Genomic DNA, 13,981 nt, shown 5'->3' with positions numbered 1-13,981 from the left:
CCCATGCAGGGCTCTGTCATGGGCCCAGCTCTGTTTTTAGTTTATATCAATGACATTGTTGCAGATATTCAAAGCCAAATTAAATTGTTTGCTGCATGATGACTGTCTTATCTATAGAACTATGGCATTCTCACGAAGATCATGTAATCTTACAACAAGACTTGAACACCTTAACAGAGTGGGCAGACAGATGGAAGATGATGTTCAATGTTTCAAAATGTAGTATAATGCAAATCAGTACAGCTCTTCACAAAAGCATTTTTGTCTACACAATGAATGGCAACCCACTAAGTCTTATTACAGAACATAGATACCTTGGGATATTGATAAATGACAAACTATCATGGCATCCCCACATCAATCAACTGTGTCACAAAGCCAACCAGCTACTAGGGTTTCTGCAACGTAATCTATGAGGCTGCTCAAGAGCACTTAAGGAACATAGCTACAAACAACTGATTTTACCTACTATAGAATACTAGCTGTTCAGCTATTTGGGACCCCCACCATCAGAATGCTATCCACCCACTGGAAATGATTCAACACCATGCTGCAAGATTTGTGTTAAACAAACCTTGGAGAAGAAATGATCAAGACAGTATATCACAGATGTTAATGAACTTGAAATGGCCTTCCCTTCAAGATCGAAGAAAACATTCTCGCCTCCTAGTATAATAGTAAAAAATCACCTCAAAGTCCCGTTAATTACCCTGCCAATCATACTCTAGTACTCGATCTCAACACCCTCTTAAGTATCGCCAATATCTATAGTATCCAGTCTATCCACCGACATAATTATATCGTTATTCCTTTTTCCCAAGAACTATCCCCCAATGGAACAATCTCCCTATTAACAGCATCACTGGCTTGACTCTTGAACAATTTAAAGAACCCCTACCTATACTTTATTATCAAATTTATTATTGTGTATTTGTACATGCATTAGCGTGTTACCCTTGCAAGGGCTTTGCTAATTATTACTAATAATAACTGTCAATTGCCCCAGGGGTGGGGACAAGAAGCAATGTCAAATCCCCACCTGGGGTGGGGGGTGGGGCATGAAATTGACAAGTGCATTATAGCTATACTAAACGCACAGCGAACAATTTGGAACCGCCGCTTTACTCTGACCATATTCCCTACCTATCTATGCTCTGCCCACAGTTTGCCATTTGCGTCATGTATGACTACAGGACCTGACGTCATAGCTACATAGAAACGTATACGACCGCACTAGTGTATTTAGACTTCCGTATGTGTAAATCTGCATTACATGTATGAAATACGACTAGGCGGCAAAGCTGGTCTCGTGCTCCGACACCGCCCATTAATATTTTGGTAGATCGCCTCCGGATGCGTGCATGCACTGCGACGTCTAGAAGTGTGTTGTCCACTCATCGCAACGTCTTATTTTAGTAAGTCTTTTGTTGTGTGATGTTTTAGAACTGAATTAGTCTCAGAGTTCAAGCTGTAGGTGACATGTGTTTAAGAGTTTTATACCCGGCCGCAGGTGAAACTTTCTTCACCTGATTCAGCAGCTATAAGCCTGAGTATTTCTGCATGTTAGCTAGTAGGCTACTCCTGAGTAGCTAGCTCCGCTGCATGAGGCGGTTTAATCCTACTGGGGACCATTTCGGAGTGGTGGTTATACCGTCCATTTTCGAGTGTAGGGTGCTACCTTGAGTGCCCCCCACACATAAGTCACATAGCAAGACAATAATAAACATACTAAGTGCACAAATTCAAAATGTAGCCACTAGTGGTCTTGTTCTAGTGATGCAAACTGAAGTTATGATGAGTAAAGGATATTGTATTTACAACCAAAAGGTGTAGCTGAGATTTCCTGGAGTCCCGGACTACTTAATACTATGGAATTTTGGTCTAGGGTGATTTTTATGTACTCAGTGCATTGATATAGTAAGGCAGTAACTCTAGCTGAAACCTACACACTGCTGCTTATGGTATACTATTTAAATAATTAATAACAAGTGCAAGGAAAATTTAAATTGCTACTGCATTAAAGGAAAGAATGTGTTAAGCATCATTCATGTTTGAATGCGCACCCCAAGTATTAATTATTGGAAAGTGAGTTGGCCATTTCACTTTGTTTTCAGCCATTACACAGCATTACAAATGAAGAACAGTGCAAGAAGTGCCTATGCAATCATAAGGAGATTCCCCAGGTTGCCTTTTTAAAAGGTGTGATCATTTTTACCATAACCTTTCCGTGACACGCTCCAAGTTTTGTAGGTCAAGAAATGTATTACAGCTAATGGTGGTGTCACTATCCTTAGCTATTAGCGCAGCAAGTATAGTGTAAGGTTTGAGCTATAACATATCAATCGTGTAAAGCAAAGAGATGATTCCTATCCTACGAAGTCACGAATATCAAGTTTAAGAAGTGAAAATGTACTGAAAACCTTGCTGAAAATGTACTCCATAAAACTTTACTACTACTAAATTATGTACCGTAGAATGTTCCATACCATTTATAAAGACAGTAAAATGATGAATTTTCTATCAATGTTTTGACCACAAATTTATGGCATGTAGATAAAAGTATACATTACATGGGGAACACGCCCTAAAATGCAATCCGTCTATACATAGCCAGGCCATATATGTGGTACCCAAAAATTAATATCTATGGGGGCAAAGGAGGATAAAGGTAAGTCCACGATGCATGCAATGTAAATGCTGAGGTAGACGTGTTTCAGAGGCAATGTTGAACAGTGAAGAAAGCAAACCCATAGTGGCAACCAGAACATGGGTCAATCGTTAAGCAATTGTGCTTATAAGGCCTGCGAAAATAAGCATGTGGGCACATAAACTTTACCTAATTTTTCAAGCTTTCATTGCTCATAACTTTTGATATCATTAAGCTATGGTCATAATTTTTTTGCAAGTATTACTCATTTAATTTGCTTTATAATGCAAGTTATAGAATTCAGATATTCTATTCCAGTACTGAGATATGACTCTGTGTGACAGGGTGTAGTTTGTACCCACATGCCCTATTTTCACAGGCCCAGTCACATATTTAAAAGTGTTTACCGTATAGTAAAAAACTTTGGCGGTAAAAAAAGTGTGGCGAAACCCCTCTGTTAAAAAAATTGACAGAAAAAATTTTGGCGATTGAAATAATATTCGCCAAAGTTTTTACTGCCAAAATTTTCACTGTATGGTATGTAAGAATAATGACATGCAAGGTGTCAACTCATCAGTTAGGAAGCTAGTGTTGTTGTTGTTGTAGCAGTACTTTGTAATTTTATGGGTTTTGTATTTTGTGTTACTACCGGTATAGCTACTGATCTAATGACGTGCTAGCAAAGGTGCGCTTCGCTCTCTCCTGCGATGCCGAGAGTGACATTTTCTTTTTCAGTGAACTCCAGTAGCAGAGGTTATGACGTATGTCAAAGCATTTGGCCAAATCTATCGTGAGACAATGAACTGACATACAAACGGGAAGTAGGAAATGCTTAAGATACACATGCTGTCGCTATCAAGAAGGAGTGCTTACAACTGTGGGATAGATTCCTAGGAAGATCTCCAAAGTCAGCTCGATCTTTATTATGCATAGTGGTACGGTTCAGTAAAGAGTAAACGGGCACCGACATTATTCTGCTGACCTAGAACATGGAGGATTAGAATTTCCCTGTATTTTAACTTACATTATAGACGACGAAAAAGAATGGGCTAAGACAAAAGATACTTTTAGCAAAAAGCTGGGCATAGAAACAGTAGATTGTGTTGCTGATTTAGTTCAACATGTTAGCTCTGAGCCAATGCTACCAACGGTTGTGAAGTCCGTGTGCTCTTCTGATGGATCTGTGTCAACTGTGGATTTGACTGCTCACTGTAGTTCTCAAGTTGAGCAGTCGCCTCCAAAAAAGAAACAAAAAAGTTTCTGTGAAGAAGAAATAATAATGGGCCAAGAACTCTGAGATCTTGAGATCAATCTTGCCCAGGAGTTGCCTAAAAATTCAATTTCCTAAACTGAATGGACTTCAGTCAACACTATTTCAAGACAGGAATAAGATTTTTCCAAACAATTTCTGCACCAACTGCATACAAATTGTTTACTACCAAGCAAGGCACCACTGTGTAACAGTGTCTACCATAAACTGCAAGTTAGGTGAAGTAAAGGTTTTTGACACAATGTTCAATCACTGTGATAAAGAAACAAGCAGAATTATTCACAGCCTGTTTTCTACAGCAAACCTTCCACAGATAACGATAACAATGGGACGTTGTAAAAAGCAGAAAGGTGAAAAGATTGTGGGGTGTTTTCTATTGCAATTGCTACAGCCTTGGCATTTGGATTACACCCAAGCAAGCAAAACTTTAACCAATTGTTGATGAGGATGCACCTAGTATGTTGTTTTACTGCAAAACAGATGACTCCATTTCCATGTACTTAATGCTCATGCATACCCCATTTAATTAGTTCATTGTAAATTACATTAGTTGTGCATTGTTATACTACATGTGTATGATTATCATTACAATAACCATTGTATACCGGTATAGTGATTTAAAACTAATAAGATGTACAATAGTTATTTTTAATTTAAAATTCCAGCTTCCCTGAAGCCATTCTAAACAATTTCCAGTTTACTTCTTATGTAGTCATAGCAAGATTTCATCCACTTGGCTCCCAATGGCTTGACTACACTAAGTTTTAGATCAACAGAGTTGCTTCCATTCTGTCCTTGTAATTGTGAGCATACTTCCTTGACGTACCAGGTCTGAAATTCACTTCACAAGAAAGTTTAAGGTTTCACTGGTTTGTTCACACTTGAATCTAAGGGTTGCAACCTATCACTACAGTTTGCTGGAACCAATACAACATTGATATTATTTTGATCAAGGACTGTGAGGAAGGCAGGAGTACACTGGGCTTTGAAATTATCAAAGGTAAGCAATGCTGGATAATCACTAGCAAGCTTCAATTCTTCCCTTTTCTTACAGATATATGGTAAGATAATGTGGTCTATATATTCTTTCATTGTGTCCTCATTTGACCAGTGATTAGCTGAGAATGTTATATGCCAATCTGATGGAAAGTCATAATGTGGAAGGCAATGTGATGTTTTTCCTTGATAGATCAATTGAGGTGGCAAAAACTCTCCACTCATGGAACCTGCAAAAGCAGCAGTTGTCTGTCTTTTATTGTCTTTGCCTGCCAATTTGGCCCGTTTTGCTCCTTCTTCAGCCATTGTCCAATCTGAAACTGGAACATAATGTATTCCAGTTTGATCAAAATTAACCACAAGCTCCTTAGGAATTTCATCCATTGATATCACTACCTGGATGTCTAGTAGGTAGTCCTTCTTGACTTCTTCAAAGTCCTCAACTGACAGTTTAGCTTTTATCATGGCCTTTCTCCTCACAAACCCCATTTGTTGTAATAGATACTTTGCCCATCCATCTGCCAAAGTACAAGTTGACATCTTTGTACATGCTCAGCACCAGCAATTACAACAGCAGTGTTGAAAACAAGGCCCTTAGATCAAAGATCCCGTACATACTCCCTGACCTGTTTATCAAGTTCATCACCCAACTTAAGGGGTTGTCCAATCTTTTTTAAACAGAGTTCTTGAGATTCTTCTTCCTCTTGCGAATCATTGTCACCATCACCATGTGACCTGTCAGCCTTATACATATTCTTCCATCTCCTGACTGTGGGTTCTTTTAAAGACTTGAATTGTTTGGGGTATTTACTGGCAAAATGTCTGATTGCAGCAGTTGTGCCAAACTGTGCCGCTCGCTTCACAATGGCAAATCTTTGAGCATCGCTTGTCTTCATGTAGTTTCCCCTGATGGTATTTGAGCCACCAGTCAGTTCTGTGGGTGCAGGTTGTAACTTAGGTGACACTCGTTCATTGGCCGCTTCGATTGCTCCTGGTGGTATTTTGCTGCTTAACGGTCCATGCGGAGTGGGCAAAATATTAATGTCTTCTTTCTTCTCTTTGGTGGGTACCGGCTTAAAGTATTGAAGGATTGACTTCATCTCAAGTTCAATTTCAACTCAACGCTCGACACAACGTCAACTCAATGTCAGCTCAACCTGGGAGTCACTCAATGTGCTCATGTGATCATCTATAATAATTGGCGAAAACATTTTTGGCGAATTGAGTGCTATTCACCAAATTCGCCAAAGATTTTTACCGCCAAAGTTTTTTACTATATGGTATAAGCACTTTTAAAGCACAAAAGCTGCCAGCCCTCATCAAAAGTCTTTGATTCAATGAGCCTCTCATGTAACAGTGAAAACGTGTTGTCACACACAGCCTAGCAGACGTGGCATTTTACTCTTTTAGTTTGTTGCTTTGGCTTCTTGCATTATATATAAGCTGAATTATTAAGGGTAACAGCCATTTTCCATTGTGCTGAAGACAGAATGGCAGAGAAGAAGCTACGTACTGTCTGTATTTAATCTCTTTGACTTACCAGATTGTTTGGATGGAATTGTCCAAACAACTTGTCAAAGCATCCCAGATGTCCCATCTTTAGACAGTGAATTTTAAGTAATTAAGTAATTATATCAAGCATTTTTATAGTGCTTCACTTTGTACTTGAAGCATGTACTTAATTGTAGCATTTGTGCTTGTGCTTGTACTTAAGCACTTTTACAGGTGCTTGAAAAGTCCTTAACCCATGTCTGGCCGCCCAACTCACTGGCAACTGTTGTTGAGATATGCCTATAGCTGAAGGTATCAGTTAGTGAGTTACTCAGCAGAAAATCCTGTTAAATAAAAGATTAAAATATCATAAAAACTTTTAAAAAAACTTTTAGGGTCACTGTGAAGGCATTGATTGGGCTTAACTAATACTCCCAAGCTAGTTTTTGGGTGATTTTTTTGGGGGGAAGAAAAGTGCAAATCTTCATGATCCATAGTATACTGTAGCTAGTTTTCACTGATAGCTGACTTAAATTACACCAGCCTTCTCCACACTCAAGTCCCTTTGCTGACTTGGTAAAGAATGTTGTTTTTCCAGTCAACAATCAATGAGCCTTATCCGAAATTACGTCACAGACATAAAAATGGCCGCTGTAGTGTGGGAACATTCGTAAAATTTGTATGGGTGACTATGGGAAGAGAATTTTTGAATGGCAATATCTCAGCCAAGAAGGAAGATATCGAGCTCTAACCAGCAAGTATGTTTATAAATTAGCTGAAAGAATAGGAATCTAGCGTTGTTTTGAAAATCAACCGAAAATCGCTTTTACGTACTTATTGTCACGTCTTATAGCCATACCTGCTAGTTAGAGTTCGATATCTTCCTTCTTGGCTGAGATATTGCCGTTTAAAAATTTTCTTCCCATAGTTGCCCATACAAATTTTACGAACGTCCCCACACTACAGCGGCCATTTTTGCATCTGTGATGTAATTTCGGATAAGGCTCATTGGTCAGCATTATATGGACATCTTGAGACATCACATGTCCATAACGATAGATTCACATAATATGTAATTACACTTGATGATGTGGTAGTATTAAATTTCTGCATTTCTATGAATCATGAATAGTAATCTGCTATTAATAAGTATGTAGAATTTTTCAGCTCAAATAAGTCTATGCAGCACGTTCCCAAGGATAACTTGGTAATGCAGTGGCTCTTGATTATGTGGGGTGGTCTTTTGACAGGTCGGACATGATTTAATAAAGTTCTCTGCCTCTTTTGACACTCCTGGCCACCACACTGAGGAAAAAACTTGCAATCTGCATCTTTCAATGCCTTGGTGGCCTTGGAATCTCATTAGGCAAATTCTAAATTAAAGTATTTGTGGAGACAGTAAATCTAGACTCTTGTTACCCAGCAGTGGCACAAGGGGCTTGTGATCTGTTTCCAATGCAATGTACTTGTCAAAAATATAAATCAGCAAACTTTTCCAATGCCAAAGTCAGTGCCAATGCCTCTTTCTCTATTTGAACATAATGGGTTTAGTGCATGTGAGGCAATTAGGCAAACACTACAGCCCACCAGAATCCTTGCTGTAGCTATAGCCAAACTGCCCCAAGCCCATATGCTGACGCGTCTGCACTGACTTTGGTAGGTGTTTCTGTGTTATACAAAGCCAAGAGTCGGGGGAACATATCTCTTCTTTTAACTTATGGAATACATCACTGTGCATGGCATTCCATATCCACTCTTTCATGGAACTCAATAGCTAATTCCCTAAGAAGCTTTGGTATATACTCTGGTAACATTTGGGGAGAATTTACACATCTGCTTCATCATACCCATAAATCATCTTAGTCATGTTACTGAGGAGGGTTGAATCATCTCTTGAATTGCAGCAATCTTCCTTGGATCAAATAATTAATGGATTACATGACCTAGGAAGGTAACACATGGCTGGAAAAACTGACATTTACCTTCATTAAGTGTCATTCCAACCAATTGAAGTGTGGTCTACAATCTTGATTCATGTTTGGCAGCATCTCTTTCATACACTAGAAGTCATCAACATTGCAGAGGACTCCTGGAAGGCCTGATAGGATCTCATTCATTTGCCTTTTGAAAATCTCTGGTGCACTAGATATGCCGAATGGAAGCTTGCTTGTTGACACAGAATCTTCCAAAGGGAGTTATAAACATTGTTAATGGCTTTGATTTGTCAGATAAAAGGATCTGCCACAATCCACTATTGCTGAAAAGTTTGCTAAAAAGTTTGGCCTCTGTTAACTGGACTAGAATAGTATCTACCTTAGGCATGGGATGAACTTCACGTAGGAGACTTTTGTTCAGTGGCTTAAGGTCAATGCAAATCCTTAATGCTCCTGAGTCTTTAGGAACTACAACCCTACCAGTGATATTACCCCCAGGCTTTGCATACGCTGTTGCACTTTAGATCTTATGTGGAGAACTAAGAGCAAATGGTTAGCTATCAGGCTTTAGTTTAATTTTATACTCTTGAGAGAAATTCGCCAATTCATAAACAAAGCAGGCTATTGCAAATGACACTTTTCTCAATTTAACATAGAAGTGACAACATTTCTAGTTTCTTAATGGCTGAGAAGCCTAGGAGATTGTTCTTCAAATCTTTGATAACATATATAGACATTCTGGTTGCAGGATCTCCCTTAATAAGCAAGATTGAGAGACTTTTACTTACAACATTCAGTTGTCTCTGGTCAGGACCAAAGAGTGATATCTCTGCTCTTTCCAGTTTTACCAGGATATTCAAGGAATTCCATGTTGTCTCTGATAGCGCCATCTATGTACCTTGACTGTGACTGGGTGGCCATCAACTGCAATAGTTATAATCCAAGTTTCTTTTCTGGCACTGTCGACAGTGTCAAGGTATCTGTCAGGTGTTCCCGGGTCATCATCAGGACAAATAGGCTCTTTCCAAAAGTACGTCATCGTCATAGTAACAATAATTCTGCCATTTTGAATGGGGCCACTTTTCAAATAGCTGTGTGGTTTTGGCTACATTCCATGGCGGATATTCCTGTAGCTGCCTTAGGAAATTGTGATCCTGAAGCGCTTAAAGTAGCTGAGTTGAAGTTTTGGTTGCATTGTCGAGGGGCAACAGGGTTATCCAAGCTGAAAACGATTGCGGACTATGTTAGGCAGTAAGCAAATTAAAATTGCTATAGCTAATTAGCTAGTCGTATAGTATTATAAAAAGTCCCATTTCTTGTATACTTGTAGATAAGCTTGTTTAGCTGTAGTAAGCGTGTAGAAACATGTGTTTATAGTTTTATTGCTGCATGGTAACCCACCTGCACTAACATACTCACAAGCTGTAAACTTTATTGTATTCCCTTGTGCTAATTTAGAGTGAAAGCTTATATTTCTAATGGCTTGGACAGCAGAATTGTTGATCCTGATCCGAATAAACAGTACACACGGAGGAAGGCTGCTATTGAACAATGCCATGATGAAGCAGAGGATTCAGTTTTTGAGCTGAGTAGTGGCAAGTGTTGGCCGAAGGGTCCTTATACGCAACAAATTGAGGGTGTACTTCCAGCTGTGCTGACTGAAGAAATTGTTGTGACTCACTTGCAGTCATCTGGGAAGCATTTAAAGAAGAGTGAAAGCTTTTCCAATGTGGATTACTCTACTCTTCAGAGGGGGCATCAATACTTTATGGAGTTCTACATACCAGGAAGGCATATTCAGTTTTGCTGTAAAGATAACCTGGTTTGGATACAAGCTTGCTGTTATCGTAGTCAAAAGAAAAATGACTCAATGCATGAATTAAAGGTTGTAATTTTGAGCCATGTACCACATCATGTGGTTAAAGCCTTTTGCTCATGCACTGCTGGAAGTGCAGGCATGTGTAGCCAGATTGTTGGATTGCTAAAGCAACTGATCCATTACGTATTGATGAAAACTTAATCATGTCCCTGTCGACCTCACATGTACACAAATGCAACAGTCGTGGCACAAGCCCCGGCCTACTGAAATAGAACCAGCTCCAGTTATGTCGATTGCATATTGCAAAGCCAAGCAATCTGCAAGTCAGCAAAAAAACACCCAGTAATCTGTAGTCTTTACGAAGCCCGTGCTAAATCAGTTCAAGACTACAATTTTCAACAACAGCATGGCTTCAAGAGTGGCTTGTTGGACAACTATCCCTCCTGTGCATTTGCTCAGTTATTGCCTGATAACCCTCCAGAAGAGTTTGTAAGACTCCATTTGGCTGTACCCCTAAAGGTAGTATATTATCTTATCAAGCATTGGAATATGAGAAACCAAGAGCACATGGCAGTACAGAAGTGACCAGCCAGGAATTTCCTGCTTTGCCAATTGGCTTATTAGACAATGTACCTTGTGTATTTCAAATTGAATGTGAAGAACAACGTGCACAATTGTCAAAACTCACTATCACATTAGATGCAGCCCACTCTTTGGAATGATCTACATGCGAGCAGTCCCAATCAACAAAGTGGCAGCAGTCCAGAGTGGGAAGGGTTACAACATCACAATTTGGTGATGTATTGCTAAGGCAGTCGCTACCCTCTGAAGCATTTATCAATTCATATTTTAATAACAAGGAATTTACTACAATGCCTGTACATGTACAAATAACTCATGGTATTCAAAACGAAGTGAAAGCCAGAAATGCATACTGCTCCAGAACTGGTTTCACTGTACACAGATGTGGATTAGTTGTCAACCCCTCAGTACCTTGGCTAGGAGCATCTCCTGATGGCCTGGTTAAAGGTTCAGCAGAGCAGAATTCATTTGGCCTACTGGAAATAAAGTGCCCCTATACACAACGCTTCTCTACAGTAGAAGATGCTTGTAGCGACTCAAGCTTCTTTGCCGAAATCAAAAGTGGTTCAGTAACCTTGACAGAGAATCACAAACACTTCTTTCAAATTCAAGGACAAATGGCCTTGTCTAAGTTATCTTGGTGTGACTTTGTTATTTATACACATTGCAACTTCACAGTTCAACGAAGAAGATTTAATGAAGACTTTTGGAATGACATGCGCCTGAAGTTGACAGAATTTTATTTCAAATACATTTTACCCAAAGCATGCACGCTCAGCCAAGAAACAAATGTAAATAGTGAATAGGTAAATATCATTCAGTAAATACTGTACTGTACTATAATATTTATCAACATGATATTAATGGATTTTGTAAATTTGTCAATAAGCAGCAAACAGTCCAAATCTGATTGGCTGACCCTGCAAGAGATGCAGGCATTACTCCCGCAAAAATGTCATATTCTTTTACTTGACGAATGGTACGTTCAACATGAATTCGTAGTGAAGCAATTTGCTGCGTTTCTACCACCTCAACTGCATCCATCTGCTGTCTACTGCCTAGAAAAGGAGGAATATTTAGACCAACTCCCAGTGGAGTTAATGAATCTTCAATTGTAAAGCCACGATCTGCCATTATTTCATCTCCTGGTCGAAGTAATCCCAAAAATCCACTCCTGCTTACTAGTTCATTGTCAGAGATAGACCCAGTGTACAGTGATGAGGCAAAACTTACATGGCCTGCTGGACTAATAGCTAACAGTGTTTTAAACGTATTTGTAGACTTGTAGCTACTATAGGTCTGTGACTGGAGTATGAGAGAAGATGGAGTGTGGACCTTGATTTCCGTTGCATCTAGAATTGCTGCTGTGTTTGGATATTGATCTTCAAAAATAGCAGGCTTGGTATCCTTTATTGTATCATGGTTGGGCCAGCATGGTAACATACCTAAACGGAGGTAACAGTAATTGATCCAGGTGGAAAATATCCATGAAACCAATGATCGTGACACTTCAAAACGTTTGGCCAGATCGTATATCTTTAAATCAAGTCGCAATCTCACTAGCATCAAAAACAATTCATCTGCCTGACTTAAACTAGATGGACGACCTAATTGCAAATCTGACTCCCTCCATTCAGCATTCCCTGGATCTGCAGCTGATCCTTCTTTCATCCAGTTTTGGGTAGTAGCATTGTATACTACATTAGATCTCTTCCCTGATGGACTAAGATATTCTAACAACTGATAAAATACACCAACAGAAGGTAAGCCAGTATAAAACTGAATATCCTTATCAGAATCTAGACAAGTTTCAATTCCAAAATGTTTTCTACTAACTCCTTTCTGTAGCTCAGTTATTTCCATCTTTGCATCACTTAGCAATTGCTTCAGCCTAGCAATCTCATCATTTGCTTTCTTAAGTTGTGCATTAACCTCTTGTGCACCTAGTCAGGTTCACTATGTACTTTTGTTCAAAGTTTATGGAGATTAGCAAACCTATACATTTTTGGAAAGCTTAGCGCATGAGGAATCTGAAAATCAATGTTTACATTTGCACATATTCCTGCAAGGTCAGCATTTTTTAAATTTCAAAATGGCAGCCAATAAAGTAAGATATTCCCGATATATCAATTTTAATTTGACATAAAAGTTCATTAATAAACTCAACAAATTCTCTGGTGACATTTTTACATCTCTATTTATTAGAGGTGATAGTTAATCATGAATAATTAGAAGTTTTTACAAATGGAATAGAAGAGCATCCATTATGCTGCAATAACTCAAGAATAGTTCTAAGCAAAAAGAATTGTGGAATATTCCAGATTAATTTAATGAGATCTTTGTATAACTGGAGCAAAGTATAAGTTTGGCTGTCACTGAAACAGTTCAAGCCAGAAAAAATTGAGTTACTCTAATAGAGCAGTCACATACTCTAATAAAGCAGTCAATTTTGAGTCCATATTGCTAATGTAGCAGTCACTTTTATGAAACTCCTAGCTAGTGTGCTTATGTTAGGCATAAATTTCAGGAGATTAGCTAATACTAGGTTTGAAAGAATAATCGTCATTTGCATAAAATATTCTCTCTTAAAAGGAACTTTGTTAATTAGCAATTGGCAACTATGACTTCACTCTGACCAGATCCAAGAGCACTTTTGCACGTACCAGTTGGTGGCATGCACTGACATAGTTTACTATGTCAAATATAACTTTGCTCAAAATTTATGGGCCTACATAATTATTATTAGAAAGCTTAGAGCATGGAGATCAATGCTTACATTTATACAGATACCTACATGTTAGTTAATTAGCAGTTTGAAAATAGCAGTCCATATGGTGCAAATTTCTCCATATATCAGCCTCTTATTGACAGACAGAGAATTGTAACAAACACTATTTCTATGTTCTCACACCCATATAGAATCCATTAATAGCCTCTAAAATGCTAAGTAACTTAAAAGCAATTTATTTGGCAAATAGTTATTGCATGAAACAAAGTGAATAAGTGAATTATTAACATTGAGATGTAGAGTACAGCTATGTATAAAGACATCACGGCTATGTACGTATGTACATATACATGTATTTATATCTTTTACAGTTAATTCAAAGATATGAACCTAACAATGATCAGCACTGTCACTGTTGTCATTTTTGATGTATTATACAGTACGATAGTACTATATATATATATTAGGGACCATGCAGAATTGAGCTTTTCTAGTTCAAAATATCACCCTAAAA

The 13,981-nt window shown here is 38.5% G+C and overlaps 2 protein-coding genes across 2 annotated transcripts in view; one reads left to right on the top strand and one right to left on the bottom strand.

The window, feature by feature from the left end:
- The window catches only part of LOC136263694 (uncharacterized), a 191,001-nt gene that overhangs the window by 171,064 nt on the left and 5,956 nt on the right, over positions 1–13,981 (bottom strand). The gene's annotated exons all lie outside the window — the stretch shown is intronic.
- Positions 1,301–13,981, top strand: part of LOC136263682 (uncharacterized) — a 44,527-nt gene continuing 31,846 nt past the window's right edge. The window contains exon 1 of the mRNA XM_066058315.1: positions 1,301–1,415. The gene's annotated coding sequence lies outside the window, so the exon portion shown is untranslated. The remainder of the gene's footprint in view (positions 1,416–13,981) is intronic.

This window comes from Dysidea avara, chromosome 8, assembly GCF_963678975.1.
Source record: "Dysidea avara chromosome 8, odDysAvar1.4, whole genome shotgun sequence".
Lineage (NCBI taxonomy): Eukaryota > Metazoa > Porifera > Demospongiae > Dictyoceratida > Dysideidae > Dysidea > Dysidea avara.
This window is presented reverse-complemented; position numbering and strand designations above follow the sequence as displayed.